This window comes from Parasteatoda tepidariorum, chromosome 4, assembly GCF_043381705.1.
Source record: "Parasteatoda tepidariorum isolate YZ-2023 chromosome 4, CAS_Ptep_4.0, whole genome shotgun sequence".
Lineage (NCBI taxonomy): Eukaryota > Metazoa > Arthropoda > Arachnida > Araneae > Theridiidae > Parasteatoda > Parasteatoda tepidariorum.
This window is the reverse complement of record NC_092207.1, coordinates 80,478,355-80,504,282: the sequence shown is the minus strand read 5'-3', so window position 1 is coordinate 80,504,282 and position 25,928 is coordinate 80,478,355. Positions and strand designations below refer to the sequence as shown.

At 31.9% G+C, this 25,928-nt stretch overlaps 1 pseudogene; it reads right to left on the bottom strand.

Moving 5' to 3' along the window:
- Positions 1–640: 640 nt before the first annotated feature.
- Positions 641–25,928, bottom strand: LOC107439535 (glucose dehydrogenase [FAD, quinone]-like; annotated as a pseudogene).

The window sequence follows — 25,928 nt, the reverse complement described above, 5'->3', positions numbered from 1 at the left end:
CTTGCCCCCATTTTTAAAAAAATTATCTTATGGTATTCCTTCCTTCAAATAAGCGCGATAGGTCAAGAGTACAGGCGGCGAGAATCACTGGTAGTGCTTTTACTATAAATTATGTTACCGGACTTACTTCGATTAAACATTTTTGATGTGATTGTTTTGTTTTTGTTGTGTTTTAATAGTGATGTGAGTCACATTCATTATCAGTATTTGTTTTTATAATAAATAGTAGAATTCTGAAATTTATGCAATTTGGGTATTTTATTTAAAAACAAGTATGATTATCAAAATCTTTTTGTTTGTTTCTTTAAAAAAAAAAGAAGAAAAAAACGATGAGTCAAGTGCCCTAGCAGAGGAGGCATGTCCAAATTTTTCGTCGGTACTAAAGTCCTTGAGTAAAAAAAAAGGTTAAAGTGAAGCAAGAGATATCTTCAAAACTGATGATGAATTTGTAGTAAAATGTACAGACACAGCAGCTACTAGAGTTTGAGAGCAGTTGGGTGCAAAGACTCGAATGAAATTATGATTGGAACATGTAAGGATGTGCTCCATGATAAAGCCTCTCCAACGGTATGCATTTTTTCTATTATGAAGCAAATCATTTGCATGCAAGATAAATATAAATACACTTTAACAACTTATCTTTGAATATCTATTACATTCATTTTATGATTTATTAATGACCAATACAGAGAGGTGAACTCATTCTTTACTTTGTCAGTATGTGACTCCTTTTTACCAATATCTCCGATTCCACGATGCCTATGGACAGGTGATGGTTCGCTTAATGAGATCAGCTGCTTTTTCTGCAACCATTATGGCTGGAATATTCGTGTTTCCTGACGGTACAATGGGCATGATTGAAGCATCAACCACACGAAGTCCTTCTATATTCTTTACTCTAAAAGATAATCATTTTTAAACAGTATGTCAGAAAAGTATCAAAATGGTCAAATATTTTTAGAAAAACTCATCAGATTAAAAGTCAAAAAATCAAGATTCATTAAAGATGCATTCATTTGTGACAAACTCCCCCCTTTCAACATCTTAAACAGGAATCTTAAACTTTAAGCAACTTCAAAATCTTAAATGGGAATCTTTTTTTTTTTTTTTTTTTAAGAAGNACTTGTTGCCTACTTTGGTTCACAGATGGAGCTTTAATTGTAAAATGAAAACAGGGTGCAGACTATTTAATTTACTTATAATACATGTAAGCTTAAATAAAAGCAGTCGCATTTGACATTTTGAAAATCTATCTAATGACTCATAACTCGACTTCCACCCCATTTTCTGAAGCTGGAGTGATTCCTGGAATTGAGTAGAGTTTAGTATCAGTAGATAGTTGTTTTAAACAGTATGAAACCTGTTTAATAATTTACTTATTTAATCTGACAGGTACTTCTCGAGATATCTCCATTTTGAACAATTTGCAGTCCATTTCATAGTGAGATTAGAGCAACGCAACATCCTGCAAACAAAATAGGGATAATTTTTTCTGAAAAATCCAAATCTGCAACATAAAGTGCAGTTTTCTATTTATGACTTTTAAAATTATATTCAGGGGGGGTGAAATTAATGAGAGTTGAATTTGGTATCATTGTATGGATATTTTGAAATTATCTTCCATGTTTTTTTTATATCTTGTGTGATGCATATTTAACAATAAATTTGATAGTACCCATACTTTTCGATCACTCCTTATATTTTTACTTTGGTCTAATATGAAATGAATTTACAACAAAAATATAGATTTCATAAAAAATAGAATATAAAACTTCCACATATAATTAATGTAACGTAAACTAGTAAAATTAATATGCTTAGTAATTAAATTAGTAAATATGTTGAGGTTAAAAAAGAATGGGAAAATATGAAGTTAAATAAGCTTTATTTTGTAAATGAATAGATTTAATATTTTTAGTTGTGAAGCAAAGTCTGCTTAATAATAGACTACTTCACTACTAGTTTTACATAATTATTTTAATTCATAAGCGCAAAATTAATTTTAATAATATGGGAATTTATTTAAAAAAATATTCTTTAGTTTATTGCGAAAATTCATTTCAATATTTATAATTGAGAAAGTCGTCTTTAAAAACTTTTTAAATATTTATACCAGACAATTTTCACTTTGTGAAAGATTTATCTCTAACTACAAGAAATTCTAATTATGAAAGCATTATAAATTTAGTTCAGATAGAAAACGAATGAAATCAAAAAAATTAACTTCAGCTATTACGAAATATTATTATAAATATACTTATAATTTGAAATAGACTTAACATCATCTCTAGCAAAAAACAACTTCAAATATAGGATGAAGTGTTAGATTTTCCGATACAACGGTTTCATAATTCATGTATCTGGCAAACATATTATTTAACAACACAGTGATCAAAAAAGTTATTACAAGTTACGCATGCGCACACCATCAAAAGAAAGTCTTAAAAAAAGCAACAGATTACTAAATGGGGGACAAAATTGCAAAATAAAAAAATGTAAGGCTCCGTTCTCTTTGTTAACAGCAATGGAATATCTATAGGTATAACTGATAGTATTGATCGGGGATCAAAGTATTAACAATGTGCTTATAGTCTAAAAGTAAGGTCTGGGTGAAAATGAGCACTCAGCATTGATGTAAGAAATAGCAGTGCCTGTCTTAACCAATGAAGTATTATATTACTGTGACAAGCACTACAGAGTCCTAATTTCTTTAACAAAGAGATGAAAAGGCCTCGGACACGGTAATTTTAAAAACTCCCTGAATACTTTTAGATAAATAAAAATGTTTTAAAAAAAACAATGGATCTGCCCCTTCAACCTTCAAAATTAGCCTTTTGATTTTACCGAAAGCAATCAGGTTTTACAAAGATACAAAAAATAGCTATATAGAGTGTTAACACGCTTTGCCGCCTTCCCATCTGATAGAAGGAGCAGACAGTCTGACAAAGAGCTCGAACTCTTGATATATGGCTAAGCTGCAGGTGTGCTCATATCTTCTTAAACCAGCCTCGAAATATTAAAGCTTGATAAACAAGACTATCGAAGTTTCACATTTGATCATAAAAGACAAGGTAGAGTGTTACATAGTATTTAATACTACTAAGCTCATATGAGAAAAGATTATCACTTTGATTTAAATAAATATGGGAAGGATGAATGGATTATGAGCCTAACTTGCAATATTTGGTGCAGAACTATAGTTTGTTTACTTTAAGAACTCCCCCAGCCACAAAATCTGAGGCTATCTGCTGCTATGGAAACAAGAATAGCGCATTTCAGGGAGGGTAGTTTCTCTTCACTCTAGGACAAACACAATAGACCGAGAAAAAAAGATTCCCTTTTGGACCCGAGCCTAAATCTGTCCTAAACAGTGATCCCACACCCCTACTTGAAATAGTTATACTTCGTTGCCATAGTCACCTCCACGGGTCCTGATGAATAGCTAGGGGAATTCTTACTTTAGACGAACTATAGAGGGCCGCACATTTTGTCGCCCTCGCTGTCAAAAATAAACAAATACATTGCCGACAAAATTAAGTGTAACCTCTTCATAACCTTGGTCCACATACGTGGTCCTTCGCTTCTTAGCTTCTGAAAACACGCTATAAAAAATTTAAACTTTTACCCCACTGAAACATTCGTAAACGTTTAAGCTTTCTGTGAATTCCAATCGATGCAGAACATGTAATTTATTTGGGTAGAATTTCACTTAAACAGAAGTGGTTTTTGAAAAATGATGCTAAATCCATGAGCTAGAAAACGTAAATAATTTTAAATATTATATAATTTAGTTATTCCAAAAATAATTACTTTTCTTTTTACTTAGTAGTTCTGTGATTTGTATGAAGCTTTTAAATTTATACTTACTTAATACTTAAGAATAATGCAGTCAAGTACATACAGGTTGGCATATGTGTGCGTATGGCGAAATTTATGACTGCGTAGCAGTCAAGTGAAATCTCATAGCAATAGATAATATTTTTAAGTGTATTTTATTTAATTGCTATATATTAAGGTCTTTTGTGTTTCTTTTCCATAATTTTGAAATATTAACCCAAAAGAATTAAATATTTTTTATAATTAATGTTAGATTATTTTCTATAACTAATGTTGCGGGATTTGCATAATTAAAATAGTTTTGAAGCTCAGCAGTATTGCATTGTACTTAGCTCAAACTTTTATCAATTATTATCAATTTATCATTTGAAATATTTCATTATTTAATTAAAACCTGAGGTCCAGGTATTTGTATCTTAAATTATTATCTCCCTGACAGTATAATTTATATTTTGTTTATCTTACTGTGACTTATGATAGTAAAATAGAAATTCAGAACTGTAGGATATTTTTTTACTATATTCTTTTATACTTCAGTAGTGAATAAGTTAACTTAAGAAAAACTGATCTTCCCTATAATAATAACTTATCTTTCATCTCCCTCTGGTTTCAATTAACTTAACTTTCTCCCTTAAGTTTCAATTAACTAAACTTTCTTTTAGAAATGTTTACAATATTTTGTAACATTAGACATGCTTGATTTTTAAAACTTACTAACCACAAAAGTGTTACATTTGTATTCAAATATTTTACAGCACAATCTGCAGATATTGTTTAGAATTTTTCGATGTTGTTGCTGATCAGTACAGTGGTTCTGCTACTAGACTTGGTCCTATGAGTCGTGTACTGAAAACAAAGATTGTAAATATTTTTATACTCGAGATTTATATGAATAATTATGTGGTTGTTCGTCTTTCGCAAACGCCATGCTTATTTTTCCCGTAATAACTGTATAAACAAGGGTTTAGGCATGCTTACTAGTTGCTTTAATTTTTATTTTGTAACTTTTTATGAAAAATGTTAACTTTACATATCTTCGCTCCGATCAATCCGTTAAAAATCGTGTGAAAAGAAAGGATCTCAGCAAAAAAAGCTGAAACTTTTGTTGTTCTAAAATGTATGCTTTTCTTATTTTCTCTTTTATTTTTTCCCTCTTTTTTTGGAATCTTATGGTTTTTGTTGTTGTAGTTCATTTACATCGCACTAGAGCTGTACAATGGGCTATTGGTGACGGTGTGGAAAGCATCCCTAAGGATGATCCGAGGACATGCCATCACAATTTTGATCCTCTGAAAACAGGGGATGGCACCCCCGTTTCGGCAGCCCAACGACCTGCACGCGAAGTCAAGCACTTTACGGTAGAACAGTTTAACGAGAACCAATACCGCACACCCTCGGTTCCTACGCAAAGTGATCCAAGTGATCACCCACCCGCACACTGACAGCAGCCAGTGATGCTTGACTACAGTGATGTGCTGGGAGCCGTGTCTTAACGATCTTGGAATCTTATAGATACTAAAACAAAAACAAATGTAATTTAGTTTTTTTTTCTGAAAAGAGAGAAAAAATTCTTACGGGGGTCATTTTTAAACTAAGAATCGACTACGCGTCGTGCCTACGCATACTGTTAAGCGACGTCTGCTGAAGATCGAAAACTCTTGACTAGTCTCTGTCGGTGTTGGTTAACACTGCTTCGTTTATCGCCATCTCAATCAGCAATCCCGGAGATGGTGAAGTATGTTCAGTTATTCAGTTTCTAAAGGCAAAAAAAAGTCTGAATTTCACCGGTAGATTATCGAAGGAGAAGGGATGATGGAAATGTGCGTAAAAGGTGAAAGCTTTTTTATGAGGAAAGAACAAATGCTAGTGATGAAGAACAATCTGCTACTCACATGAATGCTAAGTACTGGATCATCCTCCACCCAGCCCTGACTTAGCCCTATCAAACGTCGTTCTATTTCCAAAACTGAAAGAATTTTCTGAAGCAAGTAAAATGACCCCATATTGAATGAAACTATTGTTAACTGCTTTAATGGTACGGTGGCAGAGTTCTTTGATGATGGAATCCAAAAGCTGGTGCCACAACTTGACAAATATTTCAATGTTAATGGTGGCCATGTTGAAAAGTGAATAAATGTTCTTATTTTGGATTTTGATACAATTTACGTTTAAAAATAAAGTTTCTATTACTCCATCACAAAAACAGTTCTTACTTAAAAAAATATATCCTCATAGATTATCTAAGAAAATTAAACTGAAAGTAGATAATTAAGCCAAATAAAAATGAATTCCAAAGTGAGGGTTATTTACCTTAAATATGGATCTACCACAGTTGATGGATCGCGGGGATCTCCCATTTTGGCTGTGCCAACTTGATGACTTAGAGTTAATACGAAAGATTCAGCCATGCATTTGAAGAGCCTGTTTTGATTTTTGGAGTATCTTTCGCAGCCAGGATAGGTGGTATTGAAGGGTTTAGAGCCTAATTTCTTCATTGCTTTACTTGTTCCGAAGCGATGACATACTTTTAATCCTAAAGGAATAAAACATGAAAATTTGATTTGATGTACTTAAATTAAGTTTCATAGGCGTTAATGCTGTAAAATTTTTAAAAATAATATTTTTAATAATTTTTCAACTTATTATAATTTTGAGAATATATTATGTTGTTAATTCTCTTTCAAATGATTAATTAATTTTATCACTATTAATTTTTCAACTCAGATGTTTCTCAAGTAGAAAGCAAACCAAGATTTATTACCTGATTTAAAATTTCATTTGCTCAAAAAATATACAAAACGGAAATAATAGTCGACATGTTTCAAATGCTTCAAAAATCACCCATTATCAATTTCAAGAGTTGTCAGGTGTGAATGCGAAGAAACAAAAGTGATTTGAAATTGAAAAAAAAATAAAAACATAAAATTGCCAACGAAAAATGGAAAAATAAAGGTGAGAAATAAAATTAGAAAAACCTGAGTAACCGAGAGAGAGAGAGAGAGAGAGAGAGAAATAAAAAACAGAACCTGAAGATTCACAGAGGCAGAAGAAGGGCAAATCAGGGTAAACTGCGTTTCCAAGCGCTATGGAGGTTTAGTGAGGAAGCAAAACCTTTCCATATCGCGTGGAAATGCATTATAAGGCGAGTGTTTGTATTTATATGTTTGAAGTGAAATTAATTGCATGTAATAGTTTTATTTTTCTCACTGTGAAAAAGAGAATTCAAAATATAGTTATTGAAGTTACGTTTTATTTTTTTAAGCATCATAGCATAATAAAGTACTAAGATAAGGGGGTGTTTATTCACTGGATCTCCAAACGAGGAAAAACCAGTAAAGGAAAAAGTGCTTCTTTACTGGATTTTTTTCTAAGTTAATGAAAATAAAAGATAAACTTTAATTTTCTTGTACCTTTAGTGATGTTCCGCATCAAAAGTATGTTACAAATACGAAAAAAAAACTTCTAACCAGTGAGGGAACAAGCATGTTCGTTTACTGGGCATAGATTTCCCAGTGAATGAACAGTATGTGTTAATATGTTGATACTTTAATTTTCAATTCCTGATTACAAAAAAAAGTTAACATTTTCCAAGTATTTGTATGTTATAATTTCAAGAATAGGCTTGTTTTTAAATATTTGCATGACTTATGAATTCATAAAGAGCATTTAAAAATAACCAAAATTAAGTGTTCCTTTACAGGGAAATTTTGTGTTCCTTCACTGGTAAGAGCTGTTCCTTCACTTGGTCTTCTTACTACTTGTTATTTGAACCTCCAAAACTTTAAAACAATATTATGTAAGTTATCTAAAAATTTTTTTACATAATTTGCATTTAGTAGCAAATATGTAGACACTGTCATTTAACTATAATTACGAATTTTGAAATTAATATGATTTTTTAAAAGGCAAGCGAAGCTTAAGCCTTCACTGGTTAGTTTACCCTATTTAATTTTTCATTTAACATCAATTCCAGAAAGTTTATTTTTTTTCAAAAAATAATTCCAAAAATAGATTGTAGTATAGTTTTATTTAAAGTAAATTAATAGATTTTCTTTCAAAATCAAACTTTTTTCGGTTATATGTAAAACTAGAAGCGTATCTGTTATATGTAAATTTGTTATATTCGGTTATATGTAAACTAGGAGCGTGAACATCCATCGAAATACACTCATCGTGTAGTTTTTATTGTATTTCTATCATTTTTAAATATTACCTACATGTAATGAAAAAATTTTATTCATGCGGAAGATGGACGTTAAACGCGTATAAAAACTATGCTTCCATTTTTAATAACATTTCAGATTAAAGTTAATAGGTTATAGCTTTTTATCATATTTAATATTTGATTTCATTTTTCAACAATATAATCCGACTTCTTCAAACATATAGCTATTATTGGCAATCCAAAATCTAATTTGAAATTATCCAACGTAGAGCATTTTTATAAATCCTTTCTTTATTCAATAAATTGCTAGAGTGATAAAAGATTCCATACCTAGCAGCCCTCAAAACGCTGTTACACAATAATAGCATCTTTCACGCATGCGAAAAATTCGAGGAGGCGAAATTTGAGATGTGAACGAAAACTGATTTCATTGTCTATATATTGTCAATATTGTCTAAAATGAGACCAATATGAACAAGCTAGAATTATTTGCATGCAATAAGAATGGTCCCTATAGGCCGTTACAAGCTTCTTGGTCATCATCAAGTTGCGGATATCTCTGAAAGAGCATTAATCTTAGATGCTACCCTATTGTCCTCTTCATGTTACATTACCTTGTGCATCAGCTACTGATGGAAGATAAGTTATTTTAGCTTTATGTTCTTAAGATTTATCAAAAGTATCTTCTTTTTATAAGCCTTCATTTACTTAACTAAAGTTGATTGAATTAATTTTTTTTATCCCAACTGATGAAACGGACGTGATTCCAAACTTATACCAGTATATAAAAATATTCAATTGTTTATTCAGACGAGGGGTCGGGCCAGGTTAATCTGACTGGTAAGGCATTGAACTCATGTCCGAAAGGTCATGAGTTCAATCCCTGCCTGCCGAAGACCTTCCAAATGGTGACTGGTGCACACTAAATCTTTCGGGCTCATAAAGACCTCCAAGTTCCCAAAACAAATCAATACCTCTGAGGGTACTAGATCGGAGATTGATCGTGCTCTGGTACAGATAAAAATTACGATCTGCTGATGGATGGCTGATGTGTGAAAGTGTCCTCCCTGTAAAGCGGGATGTGACGGATGTATGTTGTCTCCGGATCATCCTCAGGTATGTTCTCCAGACCATCGCTAATAACCCATTGTGCTTTTCTAGTGCAACGTAAATAAAAGTATTGTACCGCACTGACGTTGCCTTTTTTTAAAATTGCTTTACCAATTTTAAATTACAATTGTATGGTTTCGTCCTGCCAACAAACCTTACTCAGCTTTAATTCTCAACGCTTCACCAGAACAATTATTTTCTCATCTAAAAACTTTCTTCGTCTTCTCCCTCGATTATGCATCTCGGTTTCATCTTCCTTTGTTGTTCGTTCCCCCAAACAGCTGAATCATTTAACCCTCATTGAAAAATTATTTTCCCTTCCCTGGATCGTGTTTCAGTAGGCACAGGTTAGAATGATATTTTTTTCAGCTGCCAATACGATACTATCAATTGCTGCATAATTATAATGGGCCACGTTCCTACTGTTACCAATCCCAACTTAAATGACTTAACAAACTACTTAGTCTTAATAGAAAAATATTTACAACCAGTAAACTAACACAAAATGTTAAATTATGGTCTGAAACTATTAAGGGATAATCATATCACTTTAATCCTTTCGGGGGGCCATTTTTTTTGTTGAATTTCTCCCAGTTTTTTAGGTTTTATTAATTAAACAATAGCATTTAGGGAAATATATTTTAATTTGCCAAAGTTTTAACTCATATTTTTCCAAATTTTACAATAAAAGCACATTTACATTTGCTATAAATTAACACATTCACATTTACGAAATTATTTACATTTACAATAGAATCGTAGAATCGTTGAGCAGTACAAATGTCACATCAAAACAGGTATTATAGCAGAACAGATCGCACACGAGGCTTTCAAACTTTTAAAAACAAATGTGATGATTCTATACAATCGATAGAAACATAGACGACAGCACCAAACTCAAACGGAAATAAGTGTTTCCTGTATTTTAATAGCAAGGCAAATGTATTATAATGGGGTTTGAGTTCCCACATGTATTTTATAAGATCATGTAGATGGTAAATAATCTTCAAAAGGCCTAAGAAAGGATTTAGATAGTTTACAATACGGTACTTTTATTTACGTCACCTGCACTATTTGCTATTGGCAACGGTCTGGGAAACATCCCTGAAGACAACAAACAACAAACATACGTCACATTCCGTTTTTTCAGGAAGGACACATTTACACACCATCTATCCGCCGATCCTAATTTTGAAATGAATTAGAGCACTATCAATCTGCGATCCAGTACCCTCAGAGGTATTAACCCTTTGTATCACCACGTTACATATCTGCAACATACATGAAAATTCAATTCTATAATGAGCTGGATTTACCTATAAAATCAAACCAAGTTCAGGTTAAGAAAATATTGCAAACTCGGGGGAACCAAGTCTTGGTGCAGCTACCAATATTATAATGCGTTTAGCAAGAATTGTTCCACGACATAATTGCAGGATAAACAATTTTTTTACAACAATCCCCTTGATTGTATATTTGGCTAAGGAGGGATTGAAAAATGTGGTGTGAGACTTTGTTACCATAAAAACAACAATTTCAAAATTTTTCACATGAAGTTTGAAATATATTGGAATTTTTGTGCTATTTTTCACGATATTGGAGATGTTCAACAAATGCTTTTTATCAATAAATTTTTAATTTTAGGGTCTTAATTTTTTCATTATTTTTTACACGCTTAATATGATGTATTCTAACATCCGCGTAAATATTTCTTAAATCACAGTTGTTGAGTTACAAAGGGTTAATTTGTTATGAGAACTTGGAAAACTTTGAGACCCCGACTGATGTAGCATGCACCAGCCACCATTTTGTACACGGTGTGTCTGTGGCCGGAGGGGGTCGAACTAACAACCTCTCGGACATGGATCCAACGCCCTATATGGTGCATGCCCCGCTATATCCAGGTCAATCTGTAACTCAAAGAAACTATATTTTTACTGTCGACTTTCTTTCTGTTAATAGCACTTACCTGAAACAATATCAGCCAAGTCCTTTTTATTGCCATAATAATTAGGATCAATTACTGGCGGTTCATGAGGATCTGATGAACTCAATGTTACAGTCCCTCTGCTCCAAGGCTGAGTGAGTTGAACACCACATGTATAGAATGGTTTATTTTTATATGGGCCATATACTTGCTTGAAAGCCTACATTTGAAAAAGAAAATGAAAACAATATACGTAGTTAGTTATATAAATAATCACAAGAAACTGAAGCTCTAATATATTACCTGATTAAAAACTTCATATGATTTAAATATAAATAAAGATATAATAATAATGAAAAAAAAAGGTAAAGTTTATGTTAATTTTTATCAAATAATTTTTGTTTCGTTACATTCACGTCTGTCAAATCTTGAAAATGGGCTCCTATTTTCGATGCGCTTTAAACATGTCGACTGTTGTTTCATTTTTGTATTATTTTTGACGCGTGTGAAGTTTTTAATCGGGTAATATACTTGTACATAGCTATTATTTCCTACAAAGAGTGTGAAAATAAATATAAAAGGTGAGTACAAAAATACGAAAACGGATGTACAAGGACAAAAAAAATTATAAATGCATTGTAACCAATTGGTGAATAGGCTATCTATCGATGATAGAAAAATAAAACTGTATTCATGGATTTATCCTTTAAATTTCTTCTGAAATTTATACAATTTTCTTCACATACTTTTCTAAACACATTTTTTTATCTACTTTTTATATAAATATCTTTAAAAAGCTTGAAAATGTAAACAAAACTTACAGAATCTATTAGAGACGCTCCTACTTGATCGAGGGATTCCAAGAAATAAAGCTCATAGTTGGGATCATCCACTTTTGGCCTTTTTTTTTAATCCTTTTAAAAATGCTACAGTTGATGTAAATTCCAGACTAGCAAGAGGACCTTTAAAAAGAAAGAAAAACAATCATTATTTAATTTTAGACCATAAAATATTCAAAAAACTCAAATAAAAGAGAGAAATGAAGTGTCTCTTTTATTGGGCCACTTGTAGAAAAATTAAAATTTTAATGATTTTTAATTGTGATTTTTATACTCTGGAGCTTTATTTAATTTTCGTAATAAGTATTTAAATATTTAATAAAACGTACAAAGAGATTATCACAGAAATATGTGGTTAAACCTTTAGTATCAGATGGGGCACCGGTGAATCTTTAATATGTATGTGACGTTTTAATAACAAGCAAAAATATATTTTGTCATTTTTTAAATATAAAAAACAGTCTAATGGTTACTAAAAAAGTTTCTTAGATTATCGGAATCATATTTGTACAAAACATACCATGACACCATATGGGAAGTTTTTATATTAACATACTGATACGCATTAATTGATGATAATATTATTGAATATATCGGGGTATAGCGTTTTATTTTTTGAGTTTTTTTCTAATATGTTATTTGAAATGTTACTCTTTCATATATATTAACATAAAAAATAACAATTTGCGTTTGTTCTAATTCTTAATGAAATATATTTCACTGCCCTGTATAAATTCTAATATATTTTAGATATTAGAATATAATTTATGTGCACACATGAAGCAAAGTCTTCGCATTATAATGTTTGTTTTCGTTTAAACAACAGGGCTCTTCATCAAGAGTTAGGTGTAGTAAAAATAGCAACCTGTTTAAAGTTAGGTAAAATTCTTGAATCACCTGAAGCTCTGGAATAGCGAATCGAATTTCGTTCTCTTTATAAAATTTTTATCCTAGTTTAAAATTTCAACCAGCGACGGTAAATTCAAATGTATTTGTACATACACTTACGCAAAATATTTCGCAAAATTGCGTAAAAATGAGTCAAAATAGCTCCGAAACAAATAATAGTCGAATTTGAAGACATTTTGTTTCGAAATTTGAAATCAACATTCGCTCAATTTTGAGCAAAACGCATGGGAAAGGAGAAATGCGCGAGAAGAATATATGTTGGCTGATGACAGGAAGCGAATCAAGGACCTCCGATTTTGTTAAAGGATGCTCTAATCACCCTGAATAACTTTTGATCTAATGATCGGATCTTCACGTTCTTCTTAATGGCTCAAAAGGATGACCACAAGCATGCTAATTAATTAGTGCCGACGATATTCGGATTTATGTCCCCCAAAATAGAGGTAGTAGCCGCAACCCGGTAAACATGGTTCAATAGGACCGTGTTTCCCAAGCAGCGATTCGGGAGATCTTACTTGGACACTTTAAAATCTTAAAGTGCATGGAAACAATATTTTTTATCACGAAAAACAGCGGTACTAAGCAGAGATGAAGAAAAGACTACTTTTTATATTTAAAATTTATCCGAGATTCAACTCTGGCAATAATGGGAAAGTTGAGAAAATCACAGTGATTTGTATGCAACATCTTGCTTTCTCAGCGTTGAACCAATTCATGTACAAAATATTATGCTAATGTATTTATTAGTTTTTTAATGTGAGAAGCATGTTTCTCTGAGAAATTTTTAGAGTTTCTTATTAAAAGCTTCGAAATTCTGTCCCTGTATCTACAACCGTGAGAGCTGGATATTTGTTCTAACATTATTCTTAGCGCATGTTTTATAATATCATAATGCAAAATATTTTGTACACAAAGCACTTATACAAAATATTATTCTGTTATTATAAAGGGTATGTTCTTAAGGGGAGCTTTCCTTTATTAAATTATTTCATAATCACCTTGTATATTACTAAAGTAAGCTCCGTTATCCATGAAATATATTTTAATCCGTTTATAATTAATGAATAATTGATGAATAAAGACTGATTTTACTGACACTCTACCATTCTTTGAAGATTTCAATTATTATTTGAAGAAAAGAGATATAGGAAGTTCTACATTACAATGAAAACTAATAATTTATATAAACTTTATCGGAAAGCGATTTTTGTATAAATTTCTAATTGATTTAAATATTTTTAAACCAAAGTAATGTGAGCTATTTAAAACAAAAGAAGTGTCAAAAGATAATAATATTACAGCTAAATACGTATTTTGTTTTAACACCTTTGCAGAATAAGAAACGTACCTCTATTACAAAAATAAAGAAAATTTTATTATATTTCTTTAAGAAAAATGATATAAACCAATTTTTTTTATTATGTACGTGATATTCAGATAGTATAGCTTTAAACATTTACATTATATGCGATCTGTATTACAGTTTTTTTCCTTCTTATTAGAAGCAGGTTTGCAGGGAGCAGCGTTTCGCATGATAAAGTTTCTTTACATGCATTCTGATAAGATCTAGAACAATCTCAACATTTCATTAAAAATGTGTATTAAAACATTACCTGTGCGATAGTCAATATAATCTCTAATATTTGTTTCATTCGTCAACTTTTCTGCAACAGTTTGGGATTCTGAATTCAATTCAAAATTACTGATTGTAGCACAATGGTCCTGAAAGTTCCTTCCCACGGGTAAGTCACTTACAACAGTAATCTGAAACGAAACATATATTTTTTATTTTTTCTGTGACTATGTGATATCATTTATGACCAACACATTTACACTACAATAAACATAGTAGCTATAATAAATATACCACGCATTGAAGTTATGATACACATCGTATACATTTAAACTCTCCTACGAATTGAGGCTATCATACACATCTTACACTTCGAAATCATTGGTACACGTTGAAGCTATACGCATCATACATTTTGAAATCATAATGCACGTTGAAGCTATAAGCATAATACACTTTGTCACCATAGTACACGTTGAAGCTATAAGCATCATACACTTTGAAACCATAGTACTCGTTGAAGCTTTACACATCATACACTTAGAGGGCACAGTACAAGCTGAAGCTATCATGTAAATCCACACATTGAAGCTATCATACATATCCTACGTATTGAAACTATCATGCACTTCGAGGCAAGCTATCATACACATGATACACTTTGAAACCATTATATACGTTCAATCTATCATGTTATTTCTACACATTGAATCTATCATACATATTGAAACTATTAAGCACATTAAGGATATACGCATCATATACTTTGAAACCATAGGTACACGTTGAAGCTATACACATCATACACTATGAAACCATAATAAACGTTGAAGCTATCATGTTAATCCCTAAAATCGAAGCTAATATACATAACCCCCATATTGAAACTATCATGCACTTTGAAACTGTCCAACTCATTATACACGTTGAAACTATAGTACACATGTATCATATATATTCTACACATTTTGTATATTGAAATTGTCATATTAATTCAACCAAATTGAAACTATAGTATACATTCAACACATAGAAACTATTTCACACATCCTACTCGTTAAAACTGTAGTACACATCGAAACTATCATACAAATTCTACACATTGAAACTATAACAGAAATTCTACTCAATGAAACTATCACAAATATCAACACATTGTAACTATCATACACATTATGCACATTGAATGTATCATATTGTAATTATTGTGACATTCATACATATGATGCGCATTATTAAAGTTATCATACACTCTCAGAAAAATCAGTTCACCGTTCAAACCTAATTTAGGTACTTTGAACCGCTTGATATGCTGCGAATTCGCTGCAATCCTAATAAGGTGTTAAATTGAAGGATGTTTCCATTCAAATTGAACCATAATCAAGTGTAATAATAGAGTTAGAGAATGCGATAACATGGTCAAGCTTAGAATCATATTAAGGTTGCAGCAAATTTAAACGATATTATGGTTCAAAAAATCTCCAAATCTTCTAACAGTGTATTCGTTGAAACTTTCTTACCATACAAAATTTCTAGCTACTTAAAAGTTTCTTAATTTGCTTTTCATCAACGTTTCAGATATTATGATGCCGTAGGTGAACACATGGTATTGCGTAATGACTGCCTTTGATGTGTATTTTTACAATCCGTAACAAAATGAAAGTAAAAAAGTGTGCATGTTAGCGGAAGGAAAAAAAATATAAAAGTAAGTAGAGCGAAAAATACGTGACAAAATGAATGACAGTATTCAAAATCTGATGAATAACTAGTTCGGAGGTTGAAATTAAAAATACAATAACCAGTTTGATTGCCGTATGAACTTTTAAGACATTTCTAATAATTACTTTTCTCCTCCTCTCAATTTTCTTAGGCAATCAAATAGATTTCAATGTTTTAAATCTTGCATTTTTCGTAAAAAGTTCCACAGATTTTTTGCATTCAATTTTGACAAGTATTCTGAAAATATACATCAAAGGCAGTAATTACAAAACACCTCTTGTATAATACAGTAGATACCGAAGGAAAGAAAAGAAATGAACCTATCTTTCCGTCATCAGGTACATGAATTCATAGTTAAAAGTGTTACTAACATTGTGTTTTTTAAGTTCAACCTTTGGTCCGATTCCTGATAACATTAACAACTGAGCTGTATTGACAGTACCGGCTGATAAGATGACTTCTCTTTTGGCTTTGACTTCATAAATTGTACCATTGACATCAAATAATACTCCAACTGCTCTGTTACCTTCTATTATAACCTAAAATGAGAACATGAAAGGTATCTTAATTTTTATTTTCTTACCATTTTCTGCAAAACCTTTATTCCATGAAATTAACTGCTCTATTCTCTCCATCATTATGCTTCATAAAGTACGTTTGGAAGAAATTAGAAATAAAATATACCTTTAAAATTTTTACTTGTTTATTTTTTGAGATTGTACAGGGTTACTCATAATTCCCTCAGCCTGTAAACGCCATTTTTCTTTACTACAACTGTCTTCAGTGTTACATGTTACTGCCATCTACCGGCAACTGCTTAAATTAAAACTCGAATACTTTCAGAATAATTTCATATGTTCTTTTTCGCCATATTCGTCTTCGTTTTTTTGCTTCGAAACCCCGGAAGGAATTATGAATAACCCTGTATTTAGTGCACAGTGCTCCCAAAAACCCCGGTCAACCTTGAATAACTTTTGATTTAATGATCGGATCTTCACGTTCTAGGACTCAATCTTCATGGTTCAAACAGGGTGATTTCAATCGTGCTCACTAATTAGAGCAGACGATTTTTTATGTTACGAAATCAGATTCAAAAGCGTACTTTCTAAAAAAAAGAATACTTTTATCTTCAACGGATTAGCATCTCCCAAAACAGAAGGGGGTAGTCCCAATTTGGGAAGGGGGAACGTTCAATTTCTTCTAAATTGACAATTGAGTGGTAGTTTTCGATGTATTTTTTCACTTCAATTTGAATGATACCAAATCCGACTCAATTGGACTAAGAGTTTAGGAGTGTAACGGCGGTGATCGTTTTAAATTAATTAGTGGCTTTGTACAGGTAGCATTATTGACTTTTCGGCCGTTACAGATGCATCTTAATTTGGATGCAATAAAATGATAATTGTCTCAGAGAAATAAATAAAATCGCTTAAAAAAAATTTATTAATTATTGAAAATGGCCACAGTTTAAAAATATAAAAATAATAAGGAACAGAAATCTCTTAAAGAGATCAAGATAAAACATTCTCTTACATCGAGAATTTTATTTAGCATTTTATATTCAACAGTTGGGACTGGGAGAGAGGCCTAAAAGGGCACCCGCAGTCACCAAAAATTGAAAATTGAAAGTGAATGAATTGTTCCCAACGGACAGTTAGGAGCATGGGAAGAGATCGAAGATTGGTGATTTATCGAAAGATAATATCGCCAAAAATAAAGCATAATCAATATTCGATTTGAAATAATTTGGCGATCTCGAATCGCCGACAAGACTGTGAGAATTCGTATAACAATGTAACTGAGACATAGTTTTGGTAAGTGTAGGGGAAGTCTTGGTTTATTTGTATTTCTACCAATTCACATAAATAATGAAAGACTAGAAATTATCTAACTCTAAATATTTATTGAAAAGGACAAAACACATAAAAATAAAACAAGGATAAAAAAATACAAGAATTTGGAAGAGGGGGTTTTGGACTCGAATTAAACGTCCGTGCTTAACGGCGGTTCCTGGCAGACTGTCTTAGTTCACCGCCAGAGGCGCTGTAGTGGGGGGGAAGAGGAGCTTGTTACATAAGGAATAAAGAGTTATAAATAAATTTTTGCTTTCGATTAGTCACAACAGTGAATTAATTAGTCTTACATTAATATTGAAATAAAAAGTTAGCCATTATATTGATCGATAAGAAAAGAATAAAATATTAGCTTTTTATAAACTGTAATAAAAATTAAATAATTGATTTAATTTAATTGCAATTCGATTAAGAATGACTTAAAAAAGATTATTTTAAGAGATTAAAGAAATTTTAACGGAAATATGGAATGCCTATTGTGGAAAAATAGGAGGTATAGGGGTTTTAAGTACAAAAAATACAATTTTGAATTTGTACCTATTTAAAAAAAGCTAAACTACTATCAAAATAACCAAATATATGCTATCTAAATATATGCTAAACAAAAAAACTAAAAACTGCTATCTAAACAAGTGAGGCATTGTAACTAATCAATTCAGAGTCCATTGAGCGAATAGTTCAAAAATTGCACGTGTTTTATACTTTAAGGATACAACTTTTGACACGCACTGATTTACACTTTTTATTTGAACATGTAAAAGGAATCTCGAATCCTAATGTTTAGTACGAAATTGAATAAAATGGAATTCGAATTAAATTAAACATTAGCTGAATAGTTCTTCACATGGGTCAAAAAAGAAAAAAGTAAATAAGCAATTAATAAGTACTAATCAATATTTCAGAGCTTGAAAAACGTATACCGACACAAGCAAATAATTCTAATTATTTAACATTATTCCCTGTCGTAATTCCCGGTGGCTTTATGTTACTAGATTAAGCAAAAAAAAAATAGAAGTCCAACTTACCAAAATAAAGATTAACTATGATCACGATAAATGTCACGATAAATGGAATGGGGAATCACAGGGGAAAAAATGTTTTTTTTATTTTTTATTATTATTTACGCATATGCTTGATCTTGCCTAATTCGGGTATGAGGATTTCAAACCTGAAATTAGTTTTAATCCTAAAGCTACAAATATTTTTAAAAATGGCATTTTTTGTCCAAATGAACGTGTTTAAAAAATTTTATACGTTATAAAGTTGCGACAAACTTCTAGTGGAGTCAGGGCACATGATTAAAATTAAAATTCCATATAAAACCATACTCGAAATAGTCATCGTACGCGACTAGAGGCATTTCTTTATTATGGCCTGTTCAGGGGCATACGGAGAAGCAGTTTTTAATAGGGGAAGCCCCCTAGTGTCGTACGATAACGTGGCGTATGATAAGTAGCGTATGTTCGGGCATAGGTTCTTATGCAATATTAATTCTGACAAAATACTTGTCGTAACATTTATGCGACCAATTAGATTTGGATCTAGATCTATGTTATCTATAACGTTTTTAAACTTATACATTTTGATAAAATATAGACAAAAACGTCATTAAAAAAACGATAGCTAAGAGAGATAAAACGATTGCACATTTGATACCAACAGCGTAGAAATATCAAAAATCCGTTAAAAAATTTCACGCAACAGAAAACAAATTGCTCCCTAATGTAATTGAATTAGGTAATTACTTCCATTAATTTTGTACTTTAGTACATAACTTAATTTTTTTCACTTCAATTACTGTTTATAGAAATACATTTAAAAAGTATAACCTTCAATATACACACACGTGGTTTCGGATAACTTTAAAATTACCGATTCGGTAAGGTAGGCATCACATGTCATAAACGTTTATCTTTGAGCTCATCACACACATAACGTATAAAAATACTATTACAATAAACTTTCATGGAAACTCGTTTTTGATTAAATAGAGCTGCAACTCAAACAACTGATTTTATCTTTAAACTATTGAAAAAATACAATCCGCATTTTAAAACAATGGAAAACACTACACTTATGAGCCACCTTGTGAGCAGTAGCGACAGTTAGTTTTGGCCTAAATTACGTTTCATTAATTTTTAAATAATACCATTTTTAAAATTAGAGTTTAATGCTTTTGTATACTATACTCCAATACATAGATTAAAAATTATACATTACTTTATGTACAAAAGCATAAGGAAGCAGATGTAAGTTGCTTCGGTTTTCCGCTGGTACCAAATATGCTTTGGCTGTACTACACCTTTGACCATCACGTAGAGTTGCTTGCGGTGCATAGAAACCTACGAAAATTTACCAGCATTGAGTCTTATATATTCAAAGTATATAAAACTTTTAATAAAACAAAGATGCTTTTTCTTAAATTAAGCATTTTAAATTTAATTATTGCCATCACTGTTTTAAAAATCGATAAAGACAATATATAAACACCTTTAAATTAATATATGCAAATAATAATCTATTTGCATATATTAGTTTAAAGGTGTCTATAAATTGCCTTAAAAAATGAAATAATAATCTTTTAATTATGAATAAAATTGGATTTTTAGATTTTAAAATTAATTTGTTTAAATATTAACATCGCAGTAGCGTACCATTAAACGACCGAACATTTATTCTCTCTTGTGTAATTTTTTTGAAAAGATAAAAACCGACGATAAAATTATTTCATTCTTACAAATTTATTACGCTAAAACAAAGGTATACGTTGTAGCAAAAATATATTGAAAATGTGCATAGATATATTTTAATCTGAAATTATTCATTTATAATATTTTCTTACATTAAAGAAGAAGTCACATTTGAAATTATCAGCATAGCTTAGGCTTATTATTGGTAGCAATTTGCTATCGCTTTTATTTTCAAAAATGTACTTTTGCATCACAGCAAAGTGCTAAGCAAACGCAATGCCAGCGAGTAATGGGGTTAAGAGAATAAGTATCGAAATCAAAAATACTTTTAATCCTTAATCACCTAGTATTACTAATAAGCAATACTACTTTGAAGGATTAGTAAATTCCTTTGCTTAGTTTGAGTTTTCTTTTAACAGAACTTCAATAAGCTATCTTTTTTATTATAGTCGTAGCATTTTTTTTACAGTAAACAAAACTTTTTTCAGAAACCAATGGTGTTTATTGGTTGAGTAAGGACAAAAATTGGAGCTACTATAGTGATAGCCTGAATTAATAATAGTAAACCCAAAATCCTTATTTGTTAGAATTTTTTTTTTTTTAATTTTATGGCTTGGTAAGATTTTTTCTGTAACTGTATTTTTCTGTATTTTTCTGTAAGATTTTTTACTTGAAATGCATAAGCAATAATTTTTTTTTAATTTTCTGTGAAATAAAAAACAAGTTTTGTTTTAAAAAAGGGCTATTATTAATGACCTGTTAGTTTAGCACCATTAGGATCCACAAACTCATACCCTAATTCATCAACTGCATCAATAAGTCCGTGCTTTAATTTGGAGTCGTAATTTGGTTCTTCAACTGTAACTGGACCTCCTTTGCCATGGTAACCTAAAAATATTTCAATATTGCAACTTTTATTAAGAGAGAGATCATTAACGCAATAAAAATGAACGTGTTGCTCGATACCCAACCTTCGTCGAGATATTGAGGACTTCTGTTGTCTTCGAGCTTTATAAAATAAGGCAAAACATCTTTATAGCTCCAGCCTGTTGCTCCTTGTTCTGCCCAATCATCGTAGTTCTTATGACTTCCTCTCACATATAGATTATTATGTAACAAACTTGTTCCTCCAAAGCCTTTTCCACTAGGCCAATCGACTTTCTATGAAGGAAATGGTCAACATTATAATTCTATTAGTATCTTAACACATTGCAAACGCGTAGCTAAAAAATACGTTTTTGAAAAATTACCATATACACAACAGATTCAGTTGTCGAGATAGTGTTATCCTCAATGCTAACCATTATCTATCAAAAGCTTTGAATCGAGTTAACATGTCTTTCATACTAATGAACTGATGTTTAAAATCCGTAGTGGTAGTTACGCCACAATACTTCCCCACCAGATTTTCATTAGGGATAAGATTCAATGAGCAGATACCACTAGTTGCGAAAGACGCAGAGAGCTGTATTACGTTCAACGGATTTTAAGAACACTGGCAGTGAGAGCTTTATTAAGTTCACCGTTGTGTGTCATAGACTGAGAAGCAACAGTGTGAGGAGGAGGAGGATGCAGTCATAAAAAGCATGACAACTGTTCAATGTTGACCATCTATCGAAGTGGACTCTCTTTTCGTTGTAAGCTTGTTCATATTACGTCCGCAGGTTATGTATGTGGGAAAAGAGCCTTCTACTTCTTCTGTAAACTTTCATCTATCAAATGATACCCCGAAATTGAATCGAGTTAGCATATCTTATAAACTAATGAATTGATATTTAATACTCGTAGTGGTAATTACGCCTTACCATATACTATATGTAATCAGTACTACAATCTTTCGACGTAAATTTTATCTTAAATTGAAATTGTATCAGTAGCGACAAGTTTACTCCAACTTTCATGAAATCTTGCTTACCACTTTTTTAAAATTTTTATCTATAACAGCTGTAATATATTTCTTGGAAAAGTTCCCCGCATGCAATGTGTTAACATCAAGCGTGAATCTGAAACTATTGTCTCTTTAAAAATCAAATTCATTAACCTTTCAATAGTTTATTAGAAATTAAATTCAGTAAGGTTATAAGCCACGATGGCTAAAAGTTAAAAACACTAAGCTTTCATTGGGATAGGGTTAGATTCATAATGACGGTTTGAAGCCCCAACAGCTTTAGATCGATGGGCACCCAAGAGAAGTTAAGAGAATGCGTTTCTTTAACGAGCTATTTACATTTTTTTATTTAAGATAATGCTGCCAATATGCTTATATAGAGTGTCTGAAATGTTTAGAAGCTTATAATTATTTCAAGAAACTCATGATGATACTACAAACTTAAAATATTTTTAAAAGTTGCATTCAATGCTTATACTAAGCTTAACCCTCACTTCTTAACTTTGAAATCCTAAATAGAATTTTAAGGATAATAGGATTAAAGAATTCATATTTTTAAAATTTAATTTCTCAGGAACTATCCGATCGATTTTCCCCAAATTTTGTATTTTGTCATGTAAAATTACAGTCGTTGAAATTATGTAAAAAATTTTACACTTTACAATTGAAGCGTTTTCCAACCATTTCTAAGTAAAATAATAATAATAATAATAAATATTTACTAGAAGTTACATTTTGCATGGAATTATTTTTGAATAAACGAATTTTATAATTGTGTGCAAAAAAAATTTTTCAAATCGACGGAAAGTTCTCGAGCTATGGCCAAATACGTAAAAAGTAAAATTAACATTAAGGGGTCCAAACTTTAGATCGCTCTCCTGACCAAACGTTTGGAACCATATTTCCCAGATTGCAACTACTTTACTTTTCACGTAGAAAATGAATATGAATCCTTAAAAATTCCTATGGCACACTAAAATCATATACATGAGTCTCCTGCATAAAATCACTTAATTGAGTTAAAACAATTGAGGAACTCAATGGTTTTTATTAAATAATTTATCTATTAAATTATCAGTAAAATTTGTTCAGCAAAAGTATTGAAACATACTCTTTTTTTCTGGAGTCGGGCAGTGTGTTTTTGGGGAGTAGTTTTATACTTCCAATCGAGATCTGAATTCCAAAACAAGTTGCCAAAAACCGGAACATCATTCAAAAGTGGAGCTCCTCTTCCAGCTTCCAGAAGTAAAACCGTCACGCAGGATACTTCTGATAATCTGCTCGCTAGAGTCGAACCAGCTGAACCAGATCCCACTGAATGAAAACAGTTAAAAAATATTTATTGTTTTGCTACTTTCAAAATATTAACCGAACTAAACTGTTGTTGTTGTCGTCAGCCATTAAAGTAGAGGAGTTGTGATTGTTCTTGTTTTCCAATAGCGCCATCTATGGCCAAGTATTCGACTTCACTCTACCCATACGTCAAACCCGTTTATAAGGTGAACCCATTCATACATCCATTTATTCATCCATAGATTGTAATTTGGACCTGAACCAGAGAGCGACCAATCTCCAATTCAGTACTCCCAGAGGCATAGTTTGTTATGGGAACAAAGAGGACTTTGTGACCCGACGGATTTAACGTCCACCGGCCTGATTCGGACTCCCGTTCTCACGAACGTGAGTCCAGCGCCCTGTCAACCAGGCTATCTCGGCCAACAGATCAGAACTGAATTATTCAAATAAAATTTATTCCACTATTCTTATATGAAGATGCAGAACAAAAAAATCTACACCAATTTGATTTCTCTTTTATTATTTAAAAGAGAATTCTCTTATTTATCTCTCAAAGCGAAAAAAATAGCAGCCCACGGAATTTTCTTAATATATATTTTCTTCTATATTATTATTACTTATAATGCTATATATTATTATTAATACATACCTTCGTTTTACAATTTTATGAAATAGTATAACGAAACAAAATCGAAAATATTTGAGTAGCTTTATAAGCCTTATATTTATTATTAATAATAATATTTCATAGCTATTATACTGCCGACAAATAACATATCACTGGGATTCGAGGTCACAAATTTAAATTCCATGAAGAAGGTGATTTTTTGGAAAGGTTAGCAATCCATTCCTTGAGCTATCATAGAGAAGAAGAAAAAGTTAAGCAGTATTTAAGATGCGTAATAGTTCAAATAAAGAGAGGGGATACGTGATGACTCAGGGGATAGAGCGTTCGCCTTCCAATGAGATGAACCGGGTTCGAATCCCAAAGATGGTCGATACGAATCCGCATCCGGCTTGCATCGACCACAGTGATGACAAGAAATGTCCTCAGTGGTAGATGGATCATGGGTTTGAGTTCCTTTGCCGTCAGGCTAACCGTGGGAGGTTCTCGTGGTCTTCCTCTGAATGTAGCGCAAATGCGGGTTAGTTCCATCAAAAAGTCCTCCACGAAGGCAAATTTCTCCCACTGCTTGATCCAGGAATTCCCTTATCTTCTGTATTGGGCTCAAAACTACAAGGATACGGAGTCGAACATTAGTAGTCGTAAACCCAAAGTTGGGTCGTCTGTTCAACGACGGTTATTAAATAAAATAAAAAGTAAGAGATGGCCGGGATAGCCTAGCTGGTAGGGAGTAAGGACCAAGTCGTGAGTTCATTCCCCGCTTGTCAAAGACAAAATGGTGACTGGTGTAAGTTAAANAGGATACAGAGTTGAACATTAGTAGTCGTAAACCTAAAATTGGGTCGTCTGTTCAACGACGGTTATTAAATAAAATAAAAAGTAAGAGATGGCCGGGATAGCCTAGCTGGTAGGGAGTAAGGACCAAGTCGTGAGTTCATTCCCCGCTTGTCAAAGACAAAATGGTGACTGGTGTAAGTTAAATTTGTCGGGGTTACAAAGTTCTCCTAGATCCCATAAAAAATCAATAACTCTTTGGTACTGAATTGCAGATTAATCGTTCTCGGGTGCAGGTCAAAATTACGATGTATGGATATATGAATAGATCCGCCTGTTAAAACGTTCTGTGACGTGTGTGTATCCTAAGACGTATTCATGGCCATAGATGGCGCCACTGAATAACAAGAACCTCTGCCTTAAGTTCACTTGGTGTCATGCTGGTATTTGGCACGTGGCTTAGAAACAGCAACAACTTTTTCATTTAAAATAAAGAGATAAAACTAACCTACGATATAATCATATTCTGAATCAATAGTCGATGGTGTCTGAGTTCGAGTCGGAGCATTCTGTTGTGATGCTAGAGACATCAACATAAGGGGAAGTAGTGTCGAATTGGCCACAGGTGTCGGGTATGACTGTTCACGGGCTATGTCGTACGACATATTCTCCCAAATTTAAATTATGCTTTCGATTATTATGTTTCTAAAAAATAAAAGTAAA